General features: G+C 40.9%; 1 pseudogene; it reads left to right on the top strand.

Annotated features, from left to right (window-relative positions):
* Window positions 1–7390: 7390 nt before the first annotated feature.
* On the top strand, window positions 7391–11314 carry LOC141023248 (pentatricopeptide repeat-containing protein At5g15340, mitochondrial-like; annotated as a pseudogene).
* Window positions 11315–11935: the final 621 nt, after the last annotated feature.

The raw sequence follows: 11935 nt of genomic DNA, 5'->3' as shown, positions 1-11935 counted from the left end.
AACTCTGAATGCTAGAATGAAATATGATCCTGCTTATGCTACTTCACCTATCTTTGTTACTGATAAGGATTATGGATTCTCTATTGATCCTGATATAATTACTTTGGTTGAATCTGATCCTATCTATGGCTATGAATCTGAAACTGTTGTGGCACATCTTACTAAATTAAATGATATAGCCACCCTGTTCACTAATGATGAGAGAACTCGCTACTTCTATATCCTTAAAATATTTCCGTTCTCATTGAAGGGTTATGCTAAGATATGGTTTAATTCTCTTGATCCTGGTTGTGTGCGTAGTCCCCAGGATATGATTTATTACTTCTCTGCTAAATATTTCCCTGCTCATAAGAAACAAGCGGCCTTGAGGGATATATATAATTTTGTGGAAATTGAAGAAGAGAGTCTCCCACAAGCTTGGGGGAGGCTTCTCCAATTTCTTAATGCTTTGCCTGATCATCCTCTTAAGAAAAATGAAATACTTGATATCTTTTATAATGGACTAACCGATGCTTCCAGAGATTACCTGGATAGTTGTGCTGGTTCTGTTTTCAGGGAAAGAACACCGGATGAAGCTGAAATTCTATTGAATAATATGTTGACAAATGAAAATAATTGGACACTTCCTGAGCCCATTCCTAAACCAACTCCTAAGAAAAGAGGTGTTCTATTTCTCAGTCCTGAAGATATGCAAGAGTCAAAGAAATCTATGAAAGAAAAAGGTATAAAAGCTGAAGATGTTAAGAATTTACCTCCTATTGAAGAAATACATGGTCTTAATTTACCGCCTGTTGAAGAAATATATGGTCTTAATCCATCACCTATTGAAGAAACTCATGGTCTTGATAACCCGACACAGGTAGTAAAGGTAAATTCTCTCTACAGATATGATAAAGCTGAAATCCCTCCTACTAAGTTTGCTAGCCAATGTTTGGATGAGTTTGATAACTTTATGGTTAAGCAAGAAGATTTTAATGCTTATTTTGGTAGACAATTAAAACAAAATGATTATATGATTGAACACTTGGGTGATTATATGTCTAGAGTTAAAGGTGAACTTAAACTCATTAGTAAACATGCTTCTATGGTTACCACTCAAGTAGAACAAGTACTTAAAGCTCAGAATGATTTGCTCAATGAATTAAATAGTAACAATAATGATTTTGCTGTTAGAGTGGCTACTAGAACTGGTAAAATGACTCAGGAACCTTTGTATCCTGAAGGCCACCCTAAGAGAATTGAGCAAGATTCTTAGAGAAATAATATAGATGCACCTAGTCCTTCTAAAAAGAAGAAAAAGAAAAATGAACGGACTTTGCATGCTCCTAGTGAACCTGTTGTTGACACACCTGAGAATCCAAACGATACTTCTATTTCTGATGCTGAAACACAATCTCGTAATGAACATGAAACTAGTGATAATGTTAAGGATGATGTTCATGTTGATGCTCAACCTAGCAATGACAATGATGTAGAAATTGAACCTGCTATTGATCTTGATAACCCACAATCAAAGAATCAACGTTATGATAAGAGATACTTTGTTGCTAGGACACGGTAAAGAAAGGGAACCATGGGTTCAGAAACCCATGCCTTTTCCTCGCAAACCATCCAAGAAAAAGGATGATGAGTATTTTGAGCGCTTTGCTGAAATGATTAGACCTATCTTCTTGCGTATGCTATTAACTGATATGCTCAAAACGAATCCTTATGCTAAGTACATGAAAGATATTGTTACTAATAAAAGAAAGATATTGGAAGCTGAAATTTCCATCATGCTTGCTAATTATACTTTTAAGGGTGGAATACCTAAGAAACTAGGAAATCCAGGAGTACCAACTATACCATGCTCCATTAAAAGAAACTATGTTAGAACTGCTTTATGTGATCTTGGAGCCGGTGTTAGTGTTATGCCTCTCTCTTTATATCGTAGACTTGATTTGAATAAGTTGACACCTACTGAAATATCCTTGCAAATGGCTGATAAATCAACTGCTATACATGTCGGTATTTGTGAGGATGTGCCTGTTGTAGTTGCGAACGTTACTATATTAACGGACTTTGTTATTCTTGATATTCCCGAGGACGATAGTATGTCTATTATTCTTGGAAGACCTTTCTTGAATATTTCAGGGGCTATTATTGATTGCAACAAAGGCAATGTCACTTTTCATGTTAATGGTAATGAGCATACGGTACACTTTCTGAGGAAACAACCTCAAGTCCACAGTATCAATTCTATTGGAAAAATTCCATCGATTATTTTTGGAGGTTTTGAATTTCCTCTTCCTACTGTCAAGAAGAAATATGATATTCTTATTATTGGGGATGTGCATATCCCCGTTGAGGTAACATAGTGTTATTCGAAATTTCTCCGGTTTCATGTTACTCGAAATGAGTTTGTTAACAAGACTTGATCAACCTTGTTAATGGATTCCTTTTGATGAGCATGAGATGGATGAAGTTAGAAAGCACAACCTTCTGTACCCTCCTTTTACTTTCTGTTATTTAGTTGAAATAAAGTAAAAATAGCATTTTTCTGCCTGTTTTCTAAATTATCCGTGCAATATAAAAATACCCCGAAAATAAAAGTTCTCTAAATGCCCTGCCAATTTAGGATTTTTTCTGGAATATTTGAGAATATCTGGCACTGAGAATACAACATGGGGAGCAAGCACCTGGGCACGAGGGTCCAGGGCGCGCCCACCCCCCTGGGCGTGCCCCCTGCCTCGTGGGCCCACGGTGCCCCCCCCCCTCCACTTATGCCAGCCACCACACACTTCTTCTTCCTCCCAAAAAAATCACCATCTAGCTCAAGCACGAGTTCTAGCTCATTTTGCTGCGATTTTCGATCTCCTTGCTCAAAGCACCTCCCACAAAATTGCTTTGGGGGATTGTTCCTTGGTATGTGATGCCTCCATTGGTCCAATTAGTTTTTGTTATAGTGCTTTATTCATTGCAAATTTGTGCTGCCTAGGTGACCATGTTCTTGAGCTTGCATGTCAAATTTATATGGTTCCAAGTAGTTCTAATGCATGATATAGGTTCTAGGCACTTGTAGGAGTAGTTGCTATCAATTTTGTTGAGCTTGGTTCACTTTCATTTGAAGTTACTAAAAATTTCAGAAATTCTCAGAAAATTATGAAGAGATTTTTGAGGGGCTCATCGAGCCGAAGCTCGAAGGAAAGCAAAGTGAAGAAGCAGAGAGGCCCAAATATAATCTGCCTCGCACCACGGAGGTTCGGCCGTGTGAATGGCCTTCCGATGATTTCTTGAGAGCAGCCGGGATTTATGATGATTTTTATGAATTGGCTGAGAATGCAGGCCTCACCGACTTCCTCCGCGACCAACGCGAACAGTATCTCTTACTCACCAATACTTTTGTGCAAAATTTCTACTATTATCCTAAGGAATCACCTCCTTGAGTAGAGTTTAATTTATATGATGTGGTTAAGAAGATGTCACTATATGAATTTTGCAAGGTTTGCAAAATACCTTTCGAGGGTAGCTTAGAGGAACCACATCGTAAAGATGTGGACGGGTTTATTGACACTATTACTATAGGGGAAACTAGGAAGGTTTCCGATGCAAGAATCACTAGCATACATTTTCCTATTTTACGCTACTTTGCAATATTTGCTAGTCGCTGCTTAATTGGTCGCGGAAACTGTGGAAACCTTAGTGTTCCTGATATTATTATTTTGTTCCATGGTTTATTCCGTGACGACTCTGTTAGTATGGGCGGTATTATTGCCAAACGGTTAAGTCTGAACCGTACAAAGGGCCCCATCTTTGGAGGTGTTTATGCTTCACGCCTTGCTGCATACAATAACATACCTATTAGGGACTATGAAAAAGAAGAAAAATTGCTGCCTACTGTTTATTTAGATTATAAGAGTATGGTAGCGCATGATTTTATTGTAAAGAATAGGGAGGGGGAGCTTAAATACAAATTGTTCTTTGATAAACATCATCCTGAGACTATTACCTTGCCTACTCCTTCCTTGTTTGATTTATCTGCAGGCCAGTATCTCATTCCGCTGGCGGCCATTCACACCTACCAGAACCCTACATCAGCCACAGAGCCAGAGTCGGAACCACAATTTGATCCTCCACGACAGTCTAATTACCAGTGGGATCCGTAGATGATTGCCAACCAGTGGCAATCAGAGTCTTCTTCATCTCAGTACGACCCCAACTACAACTTTGGATATCCGCCAGGCCATCCGTGGCAATAAACCAACTTAGGCCAAAAGCCTAAGCTTGGGGGAGTACGTATCTCTCACCGACATTACATTCATATTCACACACTCATTGCTAGATGTCGGTGCTCATGCTCTTTCACTGTAATATCCATGCTAGTTTTTTTTCCTTTTATGCTTTCTTCTTATGTGTTTGATAAACCTTAAGAAAAACCAAAAAAATTAGTTGTAGCTTTTAGCTAGTTTACTTTCTTGCTGTAGTAGTAATAATTAAAAGAAAAACCCAAAAAGATTTCCCGTTCTTCTTTTGCTTGTTGGGAGCTTTCCCGTGTAAATAGTTTTATTTCTTTTCTTTTCTTTGGGGGTCGATAGGAGAAGACCATGATTAAATTGTTGAAGTGGCTCTTAAATGCATTATTGCTGATTTAACCAAGAGCCCATATTGCCTTGTCTTCTCCTGTTTATTGAATGCTCGCAGATTCCAGCTTAGTCCAATGCACGTGCACTATTATTATTATTCACATCATTCGGTTGTGCAAGTGAAAGGCAATTATGACGATATATGATGGACTGATTGAGATGAGAGAAGTTGGTATGAACTCGACCTCTTTTGTTTTGTAAATATGATTAGTTCATCGTTCCTGATTCAGCCTATTATGAATAAACATGTTTGCAATGACAATTAGAGATTATAGTTGCTTATGCCATGCTTAATTATCTAGGAGTTTATAATGGTTTACCTTGCGTGCCAACATGCTATTAAAATGGTTGTGATGTGGTATGATAGGATGGTATCCTCCTTTGAATGATTCAAGTGACTTGACTTGGCACATGTTCACACATGTAGTTGAAACAAATCAACATAGCCTTCACGATATTTATGTTCATGGTGGATTATATCCTACTCATGCTTTTACGCAATGTTTATTATTTTTAATGCATGTTCATGACTGTTGTCGCTCTCTAGTTGGTCGCTTCCCAGTCTTTTGCTAGCCTTCACTTGTACTAAGCGGGAATACTGCTTGTGCATCCAATTCCTTAAACCCCAAAGTTATTCCATATGAGTCCACTATACCTTCCTATATGCGGTATCTACCTGCCGTTCCAAGTAAATTTGTATGTGCCAAACTCTAAACCTTCAAATGAAATTCTGTTTTGTATGCTCGAATAGCTCATGTATCAACTAGGGTTGTCCGTATCTTCCATGTTAGGCGGGTTATTCTCAAGAGGAGTGGACTCCGCTCCTCACTCACGAGAAAATGGCTGGTCACCGGGATGCCCAGTCCCATGCTTTATGCAAACCAAATCAAAATAATTGCAAACAAAACTCCCATGGGACTGTTGTTAGTTGGAGGCACTCATTGTTTCGAGCAAGCCATGGATTGATGCTTATTGGTGGAGGGGGAGTATAAACTTTACCATTCTGTTTGGGAACCGCCTATAATGTCTGTAGCATGGAAGATATCGCCATCTCTTGGTTGTTATGTTGACAATGAAAGTATGCCGCTCAAAATATTATTTATCTCTATTTCAAAATCGAGCTCTGGCACCTTTACAAATCCCTGCTTCCCTCTGCGAAGGGCCTATCTATTTACTTTTAAGTTGAGCCATCACCCTCTTATTAAAAAGCACCAGCTGAGAGCACCGCTGTCATTTGCGTCCATTACTATTAATTTATATTGGGTATGACTATGACTGGATCTCTTTTACCATGAATTACAATGTTTAGTCAGTCCTTGAGCTTTAAAGGTGCTCTGCATTTATGTTTTGCGGTCTCAGAAAGGGCTAGCGAGATACCATCTTGTTATATCATATCATGATTGTTTTGAGAAAGCGTTGTCATCCGAGATTTATTATTATTGCTCGCTAGTTGGTTATGCCATTGATATGAGTAAACATGAGACCTAAGTGTTATTGTGAATATGGTTAGTTATAATCCTTGCTAAAAACTTGAATGCTGGCTTTACATATTTACAACAACAAGAGCAAACAAAGTTTGTAAAAGTTTTTCTTTATCACTTTCAGTTTATCAACTGAATTGCTTGAGGACAAGCAAAGGTTTAAGCTTGGGGGAGTTGATATGTCTCCGTCGTATCTACTTTTCCAAACACTTTTGCCCTTGTTTTGGACTCTAACTTGCATGATTTGAATGGAACTAACCCGGACTGACGTTGTTTTCAGTAGAATTGCCATGGTGTTATTTATGTGCAGAAACGAAAGTTCTCGGAATGACCTGCAACTCCATGGAGATTATTTTTGGAAATAATAAAAAATACTGGTGAAAGAATCAAGGCCAGGGGCCCACACCCTAGCCACGAGGGTGGGGGGCGCGCCTGCCCCCCGGGCGCGCCCCCCTGCCTCGTGGGCCCCCTGGAGCTCCACCGACCTCAACTCCAACTCCATATATTTGTGTTCGGGGAGAAAAAAATCAGAGAGAAAGATTCATCGCGTTTTACGATACGGAGCTGCCGCCAAGCCCTAAACTCTCTCAGGAGGGCTGATCTAGAGTCCGTTCGGGGCTTCGGAGAGGGGAATCCGTCGCCGTCGTCATCATCAACCATCCTCCATCACCAATTTCATGATGCTCACCACCGTGCGTGAGTAATTCCATCGTAGGCTTGCTAGACGGTGATGGGTTGGATGAGATTTATCATGTAATCGAGTTAGTTTTGTTAGGGTTTGATCCCTAGTATCCACTATGTTCTGATTGATGTTGCTATGACTTTGCTATGCTTAATGCTTGTCACTAGGGCCCGAGTGCCATGATTTCAGATCTGAACCTATTATGTTTTCATGAATATATGTGAGCTCTTGATCCTATCTTGCAAGTCTATAGTCACCTACTATGTGTTATGATCCGGCAACCCCGAAGTGACACTAACCGGGACCACTCCCGGTGATGACCGTAGTTTGAGGAGTTCATGTATTCACTATGTGTTAATGCTTTGGTCCGGTATTATATTAAAAGGAGGCCTTAATATCCCTTAGTTCCATTAGGACCCCGCTGCCACGGGAGGGTAGGACAAAAGATGTCATGCAAGTTCTTTTCCATAAGCACGTATGACTATATTCAGAATACATGCCTACATTACATTGATGAATTGGAGCTAGTTCTGTGTCACCCTATGTTATGACTGTTACATGATGAACCGCATCCGGCATAATTCTCCATCACCGGTCCAATGCCTACGAGCTTTTCACATATTGTTCTCTGCTTATTTACTTTTCCGTTGCTACTGTTACAATCACTACAAAACCCAAAAATATTACTTTTGCTACCGTTACCATTACTTCCATATTATTTTGCTAATATATACTTTGCTGCAGATACTAAGTTATCCAGGTGTGGTTGAATTGACAACTCAACTGCTAATACTTGAGAATATTCTTTGGCTCCCCTTGTGTCAAATCAATAAATTTGGGTTGAATACTCTACCCTCGAAAACTGTTGCGATCCCCTATACTTGTGGGTTATCCGCATCATCAGAGAGGCGGTAAGGTTGATGTAGAGGCTAGAGACTTGCAACGGCGGAGTAATTATTTCGGGTCTCGCTCTGGGGTTTTTGTAATATTTGAAAATTTATAGCGTCGGAATTAGGTCAGACGGAGCCACAAGGGCCCCTCCTAGGCACTAGGTTAATATGTTAGTTCCCAAAAGTGATATAAAATGACATATAAAGCATACAAGATTGATAATATAATAGTATGAAATAATAAAAACTTATAGATACGTTGGAGACGTATCAATGCTCCGGTGCATAACGGACGGCTAAAGCGTGCTGATAATGTCAAGAGAGTTTGGGGTAGATTGAATTTGACATGAAAGGAGTCTGTAAAGAGAGATCTGAAGGAATGGAGTATCACCAAAGAACTAGCCATAGACAGGGGTGCGTGGGAACGTGCTATCCATGTGCCAGAATCATGAGCTGGTCGCAAGATCTGCTGTTGGGCCTAGGGGAAGACATTGTGGGATTAGTTTGTAGATAATTGGCAGCAAGAGTGATAGAAACCTAAACACTAGTTTACAAATTGTTGCACAAGGGGTTGATTTGATCCTAAAGATAAAGTTCAATGTTATGGTAGATTTATCTTAATTATTTCTCTTGTAATTGTGAATGCTTACATGGAGGATATAATGATCAATAGTTATTTGTCCAAGTAAAGGCAGTACCTTAGCGCATGCCTGCCCGCACAATACTTATCGAAACAACAAAAGGTAACTCAATGAAACTTGGTGAAATTCCTGTGTGTCCTCAAGAGCGTTTTAATCACTATAAGAAACACAATCACTTGTCCTTAGCATATGTAAGGATTGTGCCACTTGTTGCACTTTATTGTTATTGTTATTGTTTATCATTTTATGCATTATCTTGCTACCAAATGCCCTATCAAATTACTTTTATAGATTTTGGAGTGAAACCTTGCTAAAAACTTCTTATAGATTCCTTTTGCTCCTCGTTGGGTTTGACACTCTTATTTATCAAAAAGCTGCAATAGATCTCCTATACTTGTCAGTCATCGGCCGTCCAATGGTCGGTCACTAACTAGTCACTGCTGTTATCTATAGCCAGTCAGTGTTTGTGTTTCCTGATACATAAAAAATTGACATCACACATGGTTATTGTTATGAAGCCCATCACTATCGGACACCTATGGCAAAAAGAACACCATTTGATAGAGTTCCACATACATATAGTTCATCCAACACCATCCACAACATATACACACTTTTAAGCAACATACAACAGAAACACTATTTGAAGCATGACAAACAAAAGTTTCACTAGGCTAAGAACAAAACTTCAAATCAACTACGTAACTATGCCGGCTCAAAAAGGAGCGATCTCCCCTACACTCTGCTGCGTGTAGCTATCTCCTTGCTCGGTGAATTTACCAACTTTTTTTTTCCTTTTTTCACACTTTCATTTATGAACACTTAATAAATATCTTGCAGATTTTGTGAAATTAAAGAACATTTTTAATTTTTCAAATGTATTTAAAGTTCATGCACATGTTTTAAGTCTATGGATATTTTCTAATTTGTGAAGCTTTTTTCTAATTCATGAACATTGTTTGAGGTCCACTCATATTTTGTAAGTTCATTAATGTTTTTAAAAATTATGGTTTTGTTAATTTGCAACATTTCTTTAAATCAACAAACATCTTTTGATTTAACAACCTTTTTCAAATAAATAAACAACGGCTAGTTTTTTCTGAGCTAGCACTGGAGTGAGCGAAAAAGAACTAAGTGAACGAGGAGCAGGGAGCCGAGTTGAGCGAGTGAGGGCTTCATGGGACCGCATTATAGCAACAATTTCATCCTTTCAACATGAAATAGGAGTTCCCAAGGGATGTCGACGGACACTGACGCTGAAACGTGCAAGGACACTACAACCACACACAAAACAACTCCACTCTCTTATCAGAACAAATACCGTCTTTAACAATAGCCTAACACAATATATGTATGAAAAAACACCGCTAGAACATAATTAAAACTCAAGTCAACGCAGATAAAACAACCGACAACAATAACATGCTAGAGAAAAAAAGGTTATCCCCACATGCTTCAAATAAGAGGGTGACACACAGGAGCATGGAGACTAGGCCGGCCCATTGGCGCTCGATACCGACTCGAACAACATATTGTAGGGAATGCTTTTTTTTCATTCTACTTTCCAACTTTCTTGGCTTTTACTTAGTTTTTTTCATTCTTTTTTAGAAACACATCAAAATTTATTTTGTTTTGAAGGTAACAATTTTTTAAATCTGAATATTTCCTTAGATCATTATTTGGTAACATGAACATTTTATGAAGAAAACGAGAATAGTTTTTAAAACTTGTGTGGATTTCTTTTGGCACGCGCTTGCACGTAGAACACACATGGGCCCGCCCTACATACCTGGGCCTGGGCCTCGTATTCTTTGACGCCAAAGGGCGCCCTGCCTCGTCTTCTCGTCTTTATATCAAAATCGATCTCAACGCCGGCCGGCCGCCGGAGTGTCCCTTCCGTCTCCTCCTCCCTTGCATTCTCCTCGCGCCACCCCACCCGTCCCCTCCCGGACTGTTGGGTCACTTCGGAGTCAGTGAGCGGCCACCGTACGAGGCTACGGCCATGCGACTGCACTGCGCCGCGCTCCTCCGTGGCGCCGCCTCGCTGCCGTCTCTCTCGCTGGTGGTCACACTCCACGCTGCCGCGCTCCGGAGAGGCGCGTTCCAGCGCGATGTCCGCGCACGGGTCGCCCGCCGGACTCCGCGCGCATGCTGTTCGACGAATTGCCCGCACGGCATCTGTCCAGCACACGGACGGTGCTCGGCCTGTTCCGCGGACGGGAGGGGGAGATGGATGACAAGGCGGTGACGGTGGTCCTCGCCGCGTGCGCGAGGGCCAGGATGGTGGGTGAGGGGAGGGAGGTGTTCAGGAGGATGATGAGGCCGGCGCTGCAGCACTATGCGTCTACCGTGGAGATGCTGGGAAGGGCAGGCGAGGTCGAGGAGGCAGAGGGGCTGATGAAGCCGATGGAGGCGCCCCCCCGGACAGGGTGATGTGCGTGGTGCTAGCTGCTTTCCGCCCCCGGGCGCATGGCCGTGTCAATGTTGCTGAGAGAGAGTGGCCAAGTCGATGTATGGCAATGCATGCATGAATTTGGCCAACTGAAGATCAGAGCTCTCTGACACGGTTGGGTTGGTTCCTTGGTGGTAATGAGTACAACACAAGCCCCCTGGCTGATGGAGACCTGAAATTTGTACAACATGATCCTTGGTCTACCTGCATGGATCTGTCCTTCAGCAACCTGACTAATTGCCCTGTTTGTCGTCGCCCCATTACTCTGCTGGTACCTACTGAAGTTGCTTCCCTGCCACGTGCTGAACAAGAAATCGCTCCTATTGTGCACTGAATTGAGCAATACAATGGCCGTTTTGCTATAGCTCCTCACAGTATAACTCAGGTAAACCTGCCATATCTTCTGGACATAGTTTCTTGCACATGTCGAGTGCCATTGGAATTTGGACTGCATCCTTGCAAAAGCCCTAACAGCACTTGGTTTATTAGCTCTTTTGTCACTTTCAGATCGTTGGCCTAATGCCAATTTATACCTCTGACAATAGAACTGAGCATACAGAGTTGTACTATTAGATTTTTCTGGTGAACTCCTTATTAGTTGAGATCTAGATCAGGCTATATATAGTAGCAGTTGTATTATCTCCACATACCTGTACGGTACAATGTCCTAAATTTGCAAGAGTAACCCGTCGAATATGTTTAGAAATAAATCCAGTGAACGAGACTGAATTGTCCATCAGAGGGTACAATTGAACTCAGTTGATGATATACTGTAGTCACACCTAACTAGTTGGGTAGAATCTCCACGTAGTCCACCGAGTTAATAGATGTTCAAGTACATGCAATCCTCAGCTTGGCAATCGCTAGAAATAGACGGAACAAAAATGCACTAGGGAATCCATCGCTACTCTTGTCTATATTGAAACACTAGTACACAAGTGGTTGTGTGCCGTAGATGAGTGGAGGTTGTGCCCTAGATCATAGCAGGAACTCTAAAGGCTTCAACTTATGAAGTATAAGTATTGCAGTTAAGACTTAAAGAGTTAACTACAAATTGCTTCCAAGATCTTAAACTCTAATTTCACGTGGGACATTAAATTTCTTGCCAGCTGCTTACATTTTCCCTTGGTGTCTTTAAGGTTTTTTATAGAGCTGAGATGGTCAGAA

Source organism: Aegilops tauschii, chromosome 5, assembly GCF_002575655.3.
Source record: "Aegilops tauschii subsp. strangulata cultivar AL8/78 chromosome 5, Aet v6.0, whole genome shotgun sequence".
Lineage (NCBI taxonomy): Eukaryota > Viridiplantae > Streptophyta > Magnoliopsida > Poales > Poaceae > Aegilops > Aegilops tauschii.
This window is presented reverse-complemented; position numbering and strand designations above follow the sequence as displayed.